An 11,824-nucleotide genomic window follows, 5' to 3' on the forward strand; every position below is an offset into this window, starting at 1 on the left:
CTGATACACATCACTTACTCAACCACCCACATCGCCAGAGGCAGACCAAAGTAGACACACCCCACAAACACACACGTACACACACACACTCTTTTGACCTGCCATTTGGCACAGATTCAAAGGAATGGATGCACATGAGTAAATATAACACACATGTGCACACATTAGTTTTTTTGTGGAAGGACACACACAGACACACACACGCATAGCAAAGCACCACTGCCACACAACCCTCAGGCATACACAAACACACACACATACACGTGTCTTGGAACCACTCAATACACATTTCCATGTCCAGTGCACACATCTGCCAACAGCCAGCCAGTCCTGTGCGGTGACATTCTAGCCAAGCTAAGTGTAGCGCTACATTAGCTCACCTCACTCATGTTGCCAAGAATATGTGTTTTTAGTTTGTGCAAACTTTCCGAGTCTCTCTCTGTCTCTCGGCCTCAGTCTTTCTCTCTCTCTCATTTGGTCTCTCTCTCTTTCTCTCTCTCTCTCTCGCCCCACATTGTATCAGAGATCGAGGTAAATATTTTGCACCATTTCATAGAACACATCTCTGGGTAACTCATTGCTCAAACAGTGCATTCTTTTGAGGACCTGAATAGCTTAGTAACAATGGTCGCTTTCAGTTCGCATTAATGAAACACAGGCACACATGCACGTGCCTGGGTCACACACACAAACGCACGCACATGCACACACACACACACATACTTAGCCAGACTGAACTGCTGTTGTGTGTGTGTGTGTGTGTGTGTGTTTTCCTGGTCTCTGCGGGGTGGGATTTGCATGTAGCAGCTGTCCAGGGTCTGAGCTTAATCATCTTTAGGTTATTGTTACTTACAGCGGGCTACTGCTCTCTTATCTGGCCGTGTAAACATTAATTAAATGATGGCAACCGGCGAGCAGAGAATGTGCTCTCTCCTCCTCTCGGCGGCGGCTAATTAATTAGCTAAGCTGCTGTGTTTTGGTACTATCAGGGGGACATTTTGTGCTATCTCGCTCTTTCTCTTTCGCCGGCTCCTTTGGATGCGAGCGCCGAACCAAAGCCGTAAACGCCTCCAATGTTGTTCTGATATCTGATGACGAGTCGAAAGAGCAGCCAGACTTCAGCCCAAGCCAAAGTGCTCCTAGTTATGTTTCCTTTGACACCTGCTTTGTACTTTTCCTGATTGCCTGACATAATGCACAGTGGATACGTCAAAATACATCAGAATGGTGCACATTTTTACAGACGCTCGTTTTCATTGTTTTGTTGTGAACTCGATCTCTCACTTCATCAGCTGTAGAAGATGATGCCAGGCCAGGCTGTTGCACGTTACTTATCTTGTATGTATGTAAGCTGATGGTGAGTGGGCAAATTAGGGGTTGGTATGGTTGTACACAGTACTCTTACCCTGATTTAAGATACCTGGCACAGATAGTGGTTACACTTTACTCCATATTTGCATGTATGGCCGGCTTAGGCTTAAGAGCGGTCAAACGCCAGTCACGCTCAGTGGAACAGTGGATTAAATAAAATAAAATGTAATTAAATGTAGTCCCATTCACTTCTGGTTAACTCTAAACTCATTAGGAGAACTTCTTAAGACTCCGCCTCATTGCCTCCACTGCCTCTGAACCTCTACCTCCACCCATACCCACACCACCACCACCTCTACCATTCAACCCCATTACCTGTACCCCCCACCCCACCACCTACACCTCCACCACCTCTTCCGTCCCCCCCATCACCTGTCCCCACCACCTGCGCTAGCCTCCCTTCGTCGCGGCCCCCTTATCGCGCCATCTAGCTTAGCACCGTTCTATTAGCATGACCGCGCTCCACTGAGCCGCACTTGTCATACTGATAGTGAACTAATCAAGACTAATGAATTCGTTTAAACCCACGATAATAATGTTATTAAAATGCAAATTGTTAATTTCTGTTAATTGGCCTACATCACATGTAATCAATCACAAACAAAGTTGTGCCAAGGATCTGAAATCTTTAGCCGTCATCGCATTCCAGATCTCCCCTCCTGATTCGGGAGCGGTTCTCTTCCTGTTCGGCGGATTTCCGGTTTGTGTGTGGAGTCGGGCGGCCGTGGTTAGCTCAGTCATGGTCTAGTTTTAGAAGTGATTGTGTGTCATATCACTTCTTCTTAATCTCTCTGTTTTGCCACGCTCCGCTGGCTGTGAATTGGTCGGTGGCTGTGTGGCAGTAATTGGAAAATTTGTGATTGATTTGTTCCCCCCCCCCCCAAAAAAAAAAAACTGGGAAGAGAAAAGGACTGAAAGGATAAAAAAAACAGGTAGAATTACCCTTACCTTCATTGTATCATAGTCATCGTATCCACTCGTTTCAATGTACTCCATTAAAACATTGAATATGAACATATCATTTTTATCAGTCAGTGACACACCTGGTGGTAAAATGATTCCATTTTACATGATCCTTCGTTTGTCATGTTTTAATTGTTTACTACGATCATTATTTAGTATTTAGCATTAATCTGTAATTATAATCACATCAATAATGGTAATGTGTTCCATCCCATGCGGTCTCTATTGGCGTTTCTCTCTTGACACTTGATTTGTTAATTATGCATTTGCTGAGTGGCCGCCATCGGCCATGTTTGTTGTACCGACAATCCGCGTCCATTAGCGTCCGTCCCTCCGACAACAGAGAGACGGAGTTCACAGAAATAAGAAATGAGACAGAATATGAGAGAATGAATCTTGCGCTGCATTCTAAAATACGCAGGTATATATATAATATGTTCATCTTCTACTTTATTTCCTGCCCTAATTCTCTGTTAGATAACATGTAATGGTTTTAATTTCAACATATCCACAAAGTAGCGTGCAAAACCCCGGGATAATATATACCAGCACAGTAATCAACCGGTGTGCAGGTCAGCCGATTCTGTAGGCTGAGTAGAAAGGAGACACACGCACGTGCACACGTGCGCACACACACACACACACACAAACACGTGCACATACATTGACAACAGAAAAACGGACCGCAGGCAAGGCCCTCTGAATGTGGATGAGTAAATACAAAAAGAGCACAATAATATATATCAGCATCCAAAAATCTATCTCTGTCCCCTCGGTACCGAAAAGCCGGCCCACTGAACGCCGTTTTATTACTCAAAACGGTTGTCTGTATCGCCTGACCACATCCCGCCATGTTCAGAATACATCAGCAGCTCAAATAGAATACATCCGTTCTCGTTTGGAATATAACTTCAGGTTACGATTGAGAGTCTGATCCGTCACGAAATGGACTGCTCCAGGGTCTGTTTCGGAGTCCAAGCCCAGCGCCGAACTATGCTCAAGTGAACAAGTTTGTGGTTTATCCCTGTTATGTGTTTTTGTGATCTTTCTTGAGATTTTATTTACATTTACATTTACATTTAGGGCGTTTAACAGATGCTTTTATCCAAAGCGCCTTACAATAAGTCCATTTGTTGGAAGAAGGAGAAACAATACATTGCTGTTGGCACAGTAAGGATTTTCATAAAACCATTTGCATCTGCCAAGCACCAACATTCGCTAGGTTGACCCATTCCCCGTATACAACAAAGATAGCTAGGATAGGATGCTAAAACGATGCTAAGTACTATTTTTTGTCCTTGTGCCAGGACATACAACATACAATAAGTAGGTAAATTAAGTGATTTATTGACTTGCTTGGATGACTGGGATATGAATACGGTAATAGACTGATACGAATAAAAATATTTAACATTTAGAAACTCTAAGGAGGAGAAGGAAGCATCATACATCATTGATCCAAATGGCTGACTTCAGCAGAAGAAGAAGAACCCAAAATGTTTTTCAGTTCAGAAACACAAATTGATGTGTGGTAACATAGAAAATATCATCTGTGGTCTTATCTCTGTCTGGCAGTAAAAACGGTCAGAAAAGTACCCATGATGCATTGCACACGTGACATGTGACCATGAGAGCAGATGCTAAACTGTTCTTTTCTTGACTTAGCTCGCCTTGACCTTAAGGGTGACATTGATTATCTCAACTATTGATCAGAGCTAGAATCTGTTCACACACACGGCATCCACATACAGGGACTTTTTCTTTGTCCGCAGCTTCCAAGCTGCAGAAGTGACCGCCTATTTATGAGGCTGATGCATCAGATATTTGGTTGTAGTTCCAGCCTTTAGGTAGTATACAATAGGTGGATATAGAAAGACCCTCCCCTAGTCAAGGGCACCAAACATGATTTGACTCTCAAAATTCAAACCAAAATATATATTTTCTTTTGGTTTGGAACCTGGCGGCTTGTTCATCTTCATGTTATGTATTGTTTTCGAGGTCCTGGTTGACAATAATATTACATCGAAAAGTTATTAAAAATGTATTATTACGTTTTGGCTTGTACTTTTACGAGTCTGTTTTTCGATTTCCTACCATCAATGTGCCAAATATAGTTTGGTTCCACTTCTGGTAATAAAAAACAACCAAAAGGTGGCTGTGGGTGTATTAACCAATGGTGGTATGGTTAGAGTCTCTGGCTGCTGCATAAATAATTAAGAATCCCATACAACAGCAGAGGATGAAAATGAGGTCACTAACTACTATGCTATACTAGCATACGTAAGGTACAAGAGTACATTGGTACACAGATTTACGGGCAGCCAACAGACCAGGGGGTGGTTAGCGGTTTAGCTATCGAGTGTGTCTCTGTGTGTGTGTGTGTGTGTGTGTGTGTGTGTGTGTGTGTGTGTGTGTGTGTGTGTGTGTGTGTGTCTGTTTGTGTGTGTGTTTGCCGACTGTCTACCCTGGGCTGTGTGTGTTGTTTACTTGTGTATCAGTTTATGTTTCACCATGGATCCCTGCTGAGAGCCACTCCACTGTGCATGTTTTACCATGTTGCACAGCTCAGCATGCACACACACACACACACACACACACACACACACGCGCGTGTGTATGCGTGTCTGTGTGTGCCTCGGCTGCGGTGGCTGGCTGTCCCAGGGAGCGGGGGTCCTGGCTGGGTGGTGATCCTCTGTCTCCCCCGCCCCGCGGTCTCCTGTCAGGGGAAAGGTTAGCGTGCTGACACATGGTCCGGGTGATCAGATGGGGATGACGGTGCGGAGCTGGAAAGGTTGCCGCCGCCGCCGTCACCCCCCTCCTGACCGATGAGGCGGCTGGGGTGTTGGGTGTCTGGTGTGGGTCGTATCGTGTGTTTGTCCATCTGTTTGTGTGTGTGTGTGTGTGTTGTGTATCTTTGTTGGTGTTTGTGTATCTCTTTATAATGTGTACCTTTGTTGGTTAGCTCATGTGTTCAAAGGTGTGTGTGTTTGTGTGTGTGTGTGTGTGTGTGTGCGCGCGCGTTTAGTATATCTTTGTAGGTGTGCGTGTTTTTGTGTCTCTTTGTAATAATGTAATAATAATAATAATAACCTTTGTGGGTGAGCTCATGTGTAGCGGTTATATCTGTGTGTGTGTGTGTGTGTGTGTGTTTGTGTGTGTGTGTTTCCTCCTGCATATCTCCTGTGTAGACGGTACATGCAGCTTTGTTTGTGTGTGTGTGTGTGTGTGGTATGGTGTCTGTATGATAGGGCTTGCTGATTACGTAGTTTTGATTATGATTGGTCGTTATGATAAACTCTGTGTCATCAGGTCTATCCGTCTGCTGGGGAGTTCATAACAAACACATGTTGCCACTGAGTCAATGTTTAAACGAGGCCAAAGATATCCAAAACATACCTTCTAATCCTTATGGGTTGGTTATTTAACTAAATGAATAGAAACGGTACCAAGGTCTTTATGACTCTCCTCCGACCCCTCTACAGCGGCTGTTGGATGTCTCTTTTGGTGAATAGCTCTGGCACTGCCGTGCAGGTTCACCAACACTTTGCACCATATTCAAACCACCTATTTGCTCTGTGATGAGCTGTGTGTCTTTGGACACTGGAATCCACACAAAAAACTTTTGTTTTTTGTGTGGTATGTGATATTCTAGTTTTTGATTTAGTCTTTTGTTACTTTTTGTTCATTTGTTATTAAAATCACAAAAAGGTAAACTACCTGTTTGCTAAAAATCTGATTGTAAGGCAACAAAGGTGTCATCAAAGTCACCGCTGCTGTCCAGGGGAAGTTCAGTAGCCCAATCCCCTCCACTTTCAGCTGCAGAAGAAAACATTATGGCTGTTCAAGTTCAGTTGGTTATGTATTTGAAAAAATTATCTCATAAACGCTTTAATAGGCATTATTGATGATAATTTGTTTGTGATTATTTCACTGCTCACACATATGGAACGCTTTCAAAATGTAGATTTTAAACACGCTATGATGGCAAAGCAACAAGTTGCCTTTCCCCTGTAGGTATTCAACAGGCCGAATGTATCATACAAGCACACCACGCCTCTCTTTTGATCTTGTTTTGCAGTGAACACCGATTACATCTTCGATCAATCACGTCAGTGCGACTATTGCAAAACGTCGACACAGCGCGAGTGTTCGAACGTGTGCGGTAGTGTACAAACAAAAGCGTGACACAACAACACACATATACTGCATGCCGCACACATGTCGCCAACCCCACAACATGTGACGCAACTCTGAGACGAAAATCTTAACACAGATGCTTTGACAGCCATTGTGAGGCAGGTCCATTCTTACATGATCTGTCAATCACTTGTCAGCTGTCAACACAATCCGGGCCGCGTCAGGCCCGGGGACGCTCCTTAATGGCGCCGCTAATTCAAGGAGCCCAGGATGGGCGCCGTGCTGCGTGTCAATCAAACCAATTAGGATCATTGAGCTGTCACAGCCGTCCGCGCCACATTAACGTGTCATTACTTTACTTTGCTAACTGTCAGGCGGAATCATCCAAAGTTGAACTGCCGTTTCTTTGGCGGGGGAATCGGTATTTTAGGGGACCTGTGCTCCCCTAAAATGTTATGGCATTTTAAGCCAGCGTCGATGCGAGCGTCACGGTTCCGCCCTTTGATTGGTCGGAGAGGAGGTCGTTCTCTTTTTAGCCCCGCCCCTCCCTCTGTTTCATCACTAAGGGGGAGGCCGTTCCCCCCCCCCCCCCCCCTCTGTTTCCCCTGTCGGGGGGAGATGGTCGTCACGGACGACGTTCTCAGGCCCACTTTGTTTCCAACATGCTAACAGCGTTTGACTCCACAATTCTATTACCGCGTCAATCTTCCATCCACACTTGTGCACCGGTGGTGTTGTGTAATCATCTTTGGTTATTAAACACGTTTTCCTTATTTTAAGTTGATTAAGTCACATTATTCTTAATTTTTTCCCCACTTGATTGAGCCGTCGCCTTCCTCCTTGAACCTCCTGTTCCTGCGGACGAAAACGACATTAGAAATAAATCATCGAAGGGAATCAAATCCAATTTAGAGTCACTTTCCTAAAACGTAAAATGATGCCCCCACAGTGACATTAACTGCTGGGGGGGCCTGCAGCCTCACCTATTGGCAGGGGGCCGTAACTGCAGGAGTGAAAGGCCAACCCAGAGGCCCTAGCCAGGCATAGACCCCAGCGGTAATGGAGGGTATGGTATGCTCAAAACCCAATATCTGATTTCTTTGATAACGGCCCCAAAGCCAAACAGCAGAGACCCAGAGTCGGAGCCTTGTGGGATGTTGTGTTTCTTTTGCATCGCCATGGGGATACATCTCCGGCTGAGTCGCTTCCTCAGGGTCATGCTTCTCATTTGCACTTGGCTGCTCGCTATATCCTGTCTGTGTCTGTGGTAAAGTTGAAGTGCCTTGTTGCCTACTGCTACACGTGTGCTGTGGCAGTGGCTCGGTCGACAACAAATCGCCTTCTGATGAGGAATAAACCTGGGTGCCGTGTTTGAACTGGCCGGCCCTGGATATTGTACCATAGCGCTTTGACGTACGGTGTGTTGTTGTGCAAGTTTGCGATCTTTTGTTGTGTCAAACTTTCTTAAAGTGATGTTGAATGTTGTTGGCCATACAAATGAACCATGAATGTTGAGCAGCATTCAATATCCGTTGTTATGTAGACTTTCTCTCAGTCTCCCCAACCCTGACTGACTTCCTGTATATGATGAAGGGTGGATGATAAGCACAGAAGAAAGTAGAATTTTTTTTAATGAAGGCTAATTTCCATCACTATTCATTAACACGAACACACGCATCTGTAAAGACGCACCAAAAATTTGGTTAAGCTATCCTACAAGTAATACTTACAGGAAAATTAGATTTTTAAGGGAACAACTACAATGGCATAATTATAGGCTTTTGAATCTAAAATTGCAGGCCTGCCACAAACACAAAGCTATTTCCAATCATCCTATGGGGGGAACAACTAAACCATGCCTCATTCAGAGAAAATACAATTAGGAAAAAAATAAATAATATAACCTAAATTGAATATGTAATGTTTTAGTCCATAAATATAAATAAGATTGAGTGGAATGCACGGCCCTTTCTCTCTCTCAACCATTGAAGTGCTCGCTCTGTCAAACAAACTCTTCGCTCTCTTGATCTTATATTTAGTTTTCTATCCTCTTCTCTCGTCGCTATTGTCTTTATGTCTCTGTGGCTCTAATCTCTCTATCTATCTCTATATATAAATATATATATTAGTCTCACTCTCTTTCTCTCTGTTCATGTGTCTGTCTCTCTCTCTCTCTCTCTCTCTCTATCTCTGTCTTTATTTCTCTCTCTCTCTCTGTATCTCTGTCTTTATTTCTCTCTCTCTCTCTGTATCTCTGTCTTTATTTCTCTCTCTCTTCCTCTCTCTCTCTCTCTGTATCTCTGTCTTTATTTCTCTCTCTCTCTCTCTCTCTCTCTCTCTGTATCTCTGTCTTTATTTCTCTCTCTCTCTCTTTCTCTCTCTCTCTCTCTCTCTCTCTCTCTCTCTCTGGCTGTATCCCAAAGTGAAGGAACCATGCTCAACGGCCGCCCATTTAAGGACGCTACGTCATAGAACGCTGACACTGCTCCAATGTTGAGAACTCTCGGAAATTCCTTTTCGCGTCCTTTATTTTTGAGAATTCCAGGATTTTTCAAGGATGGATCCTCAAAGAGCCAAAATACCCACAATCCTTTGCGTTCACACGCTGCATGGGTGAACGCGGGGCTATATTATATCGCCGGGGCTATATTTTGCATGGATTGATTTGTTTTAATATGTAAGTAGGTGGTGTTTTAACAAACTACTGTCGCCAATAACAATTTCAACAATTAAAATATTAAGATATTTACCACTGGAGCAGTATTAAAAAGCGGAAGCGGAAGTGCTTCCACACTAGCAAGTCGTTCCAAACTCAGAACGCTACAAACGCTAGCCAGCACTCTAGCCCCATCTCCATAGGACGCGACTAGCAAGGAAGTGTTCTAGCAAGCAGCTAGAACAGCTAGAAACAGCCTCTGTCTGCCTTTATTTCTCTCTCTCTCTCTCTCTCTCTCTCGCTCTTTCTCTCTGTTTTTCTCGCTCTCTCTCTATGTTTTTCTCTCTCTCTCTCTCTCTCTCTCTCTCTCTCTCTCTCTCTCTCTCTCTCTCTCTCTCTCTCTATTCGTCTCTTTTATTATCTGTCTCCCATGTCCGGCGTTGCGGCGGCGGACGTGGGCCATGAGTCAGCGTTGTGTGATCAGGTGATCCCTCGCCCTATTGACGCCTCGCACCCCTAGGGCTGCCCGCCGGCGTGATCTCGCCTGATAGGTCGTCCTGCCGTCGCCGCTAGTAGACTATCTGTTCCCTCCCGAGACACACATATTCCACGGTCGACTTACCGCCGAGACGATAGCAAGCCCCCGCTCTCCGCGGCCTCCACACACACGCACGCACACACACACACACACACACACACATGCACACACACACAGCAGATATCAGCGTTCCCGTCGTCCCCGTGATTGCAGTCGGCCAAATATACGCCGGCAGCTTGCCAAGCAGGGCGGAGGGCCTCAGGAGAGGGCCGTGAGCACGCGCCACAGTGACCACGGGCGCCCGCCCGCCCACTGACCTATAGTGTAGTCTCGTTCTCTGCTCCTGCCGCCGCCCAACAAAGTTTCACACAACTTTTGGAGAAAATAAAAAAAATTAGGATGCGTTGCACGGGGACAACACAAGCGCAAACACCACTTCTAACTAGCATGCAGGTGAGCTCGGCGGTCGGCATAGCAACCAACCTGCCTCACTACAAGAGCCCGCTTCGTCTCCCACCTCGTTGCGGTCCAGACCACAAGAGGCCCCCCTGCCGGGAAGCGGTGCATGATGGGGATTTGAATTTTCGCTTGTCCTGCCGATTGGCTTTCAGGGGGTTCCCAAAACTTTCCGTGCACTGCCCTGCCCTCGGACGGACTTTAACCCCAGGACCCAGACGATATCGGGTGAGGTGAAATCAGGAATACATTGTCATTACCATGCCAATGTAATGCAAATTGTTGTTATTAGAGCCAATCCTGTGTTCACCTTGTGGGCTCTTATTTTTTGTCTTTGTGATTGATTTGTCGTCCGTCCCCCCCGCCGCGCTGTTGTGTAAAGTGTACTTTCCTTCCTTGAACCTATGGAAAATGTGTTGATGTTTGGTATCTATACAATCAGCATTTATATTTATTATAAACACAAATCTGCCAGAACGTAAAATAGTCCAACACATGTATACTGTGAACAACACACAAACTATCACATTACCCAAATGCACTTGTGTGAGTGTGTGTGTGGTGTGGCACAGTTTGTCTGAGTATGTGCATTTTGTGTATATTGATAGGTCATTAGGAATTGGCTGACAAACAAGACAAATCGCGTCGGGTGTTCATATTCACCAATGTAATTCACTTAACTGTGAGGTGTTCATTTGAAACTTAATTAAATCACCTAATGAGCCCTAACCGGTGATGGGATCATCTCCAAGGCAATGATCTACCAGAGATGTTATGATACGATATTTATCGAGGAGTGAAGCGAATAAATAATATACGAGGAGACAAGGATGTTTGACATTTACGTTTGGAAATGTCGAATATGCGTCTCTATTACGAGAGTTAATTATAGATGATAAATGTTGTACTTAACATGTGCAGAAGTTATATAACAAAAGAGAAGCGTGTCGTTTAAGATATTGTCTATAGGTCCTTTTATGGCGGCAGCCAGCTCACAGAACCATTATTTAAGATATATGAGAGAGGCCTTTCTGGTCCTCGCTGTATAATTGTACTCCCTTGTACTTTGGGGTGTCATTAGGTGGTGGGTTTCTTCTCGCTCCTTAATGGTATTCTGTCTCGCAGACGGTCGTGGAATTACATTTTTCTGTTTCTTCATTGTACAAGATAAAAACTGTGCTCATCAGTCAGAACAGAATAAATTTAAATAGTCTGAGATGAAGTTGGATCTTTTTTTATCCTTTTTCTCCTCTCCTGAATTGAAATGTTTGATTATGATTGCGACCACTTCAACCAGCAAAAAACCAACTTGATTACAACTTAATTAAAACTACTACTCTGTAAGCGAAAGGTCGTGAAAGTCGAGTTTTTTCGTAATTCTAAGTTTCTAAGCACACCTGGTTTCCCCCCCCCCTTCCTCGCTCCCTCACTGTATTTTCCGCAGAACAAAGATCAAAATAAGAATGTTTACCTTCGGTGCCAGTGGCTTTCCATCGTGGGCCAAGAGGAAATTACAACATCATCACACCGTTGATAAACCGATGACGAGGCAATTTGGCGCATTAGGGGCCCGCTTTTGTTTACCTTGTCTGCGTTGTCGTCCATTACCACAGGTCTCGGGCCGATCTCGTGTGCTAACGGGGGAGGTCTGTGAATATTGAAAAGCCTATTTAGACATTCTGTTAACATCCAATATCAGTTTT

This window comes from Pollachius pollachius (genome assembly GCF_949987615.1).
Source record: "Pollachius pollachius genome assembly, chromosome: 17".
Taxonomy (NCBI): Eukaryota; Metazoa; Chordata; class Actinopteri; order Gadiformes; family Gadidae; genus Pollachius; species Pollachius pollachius.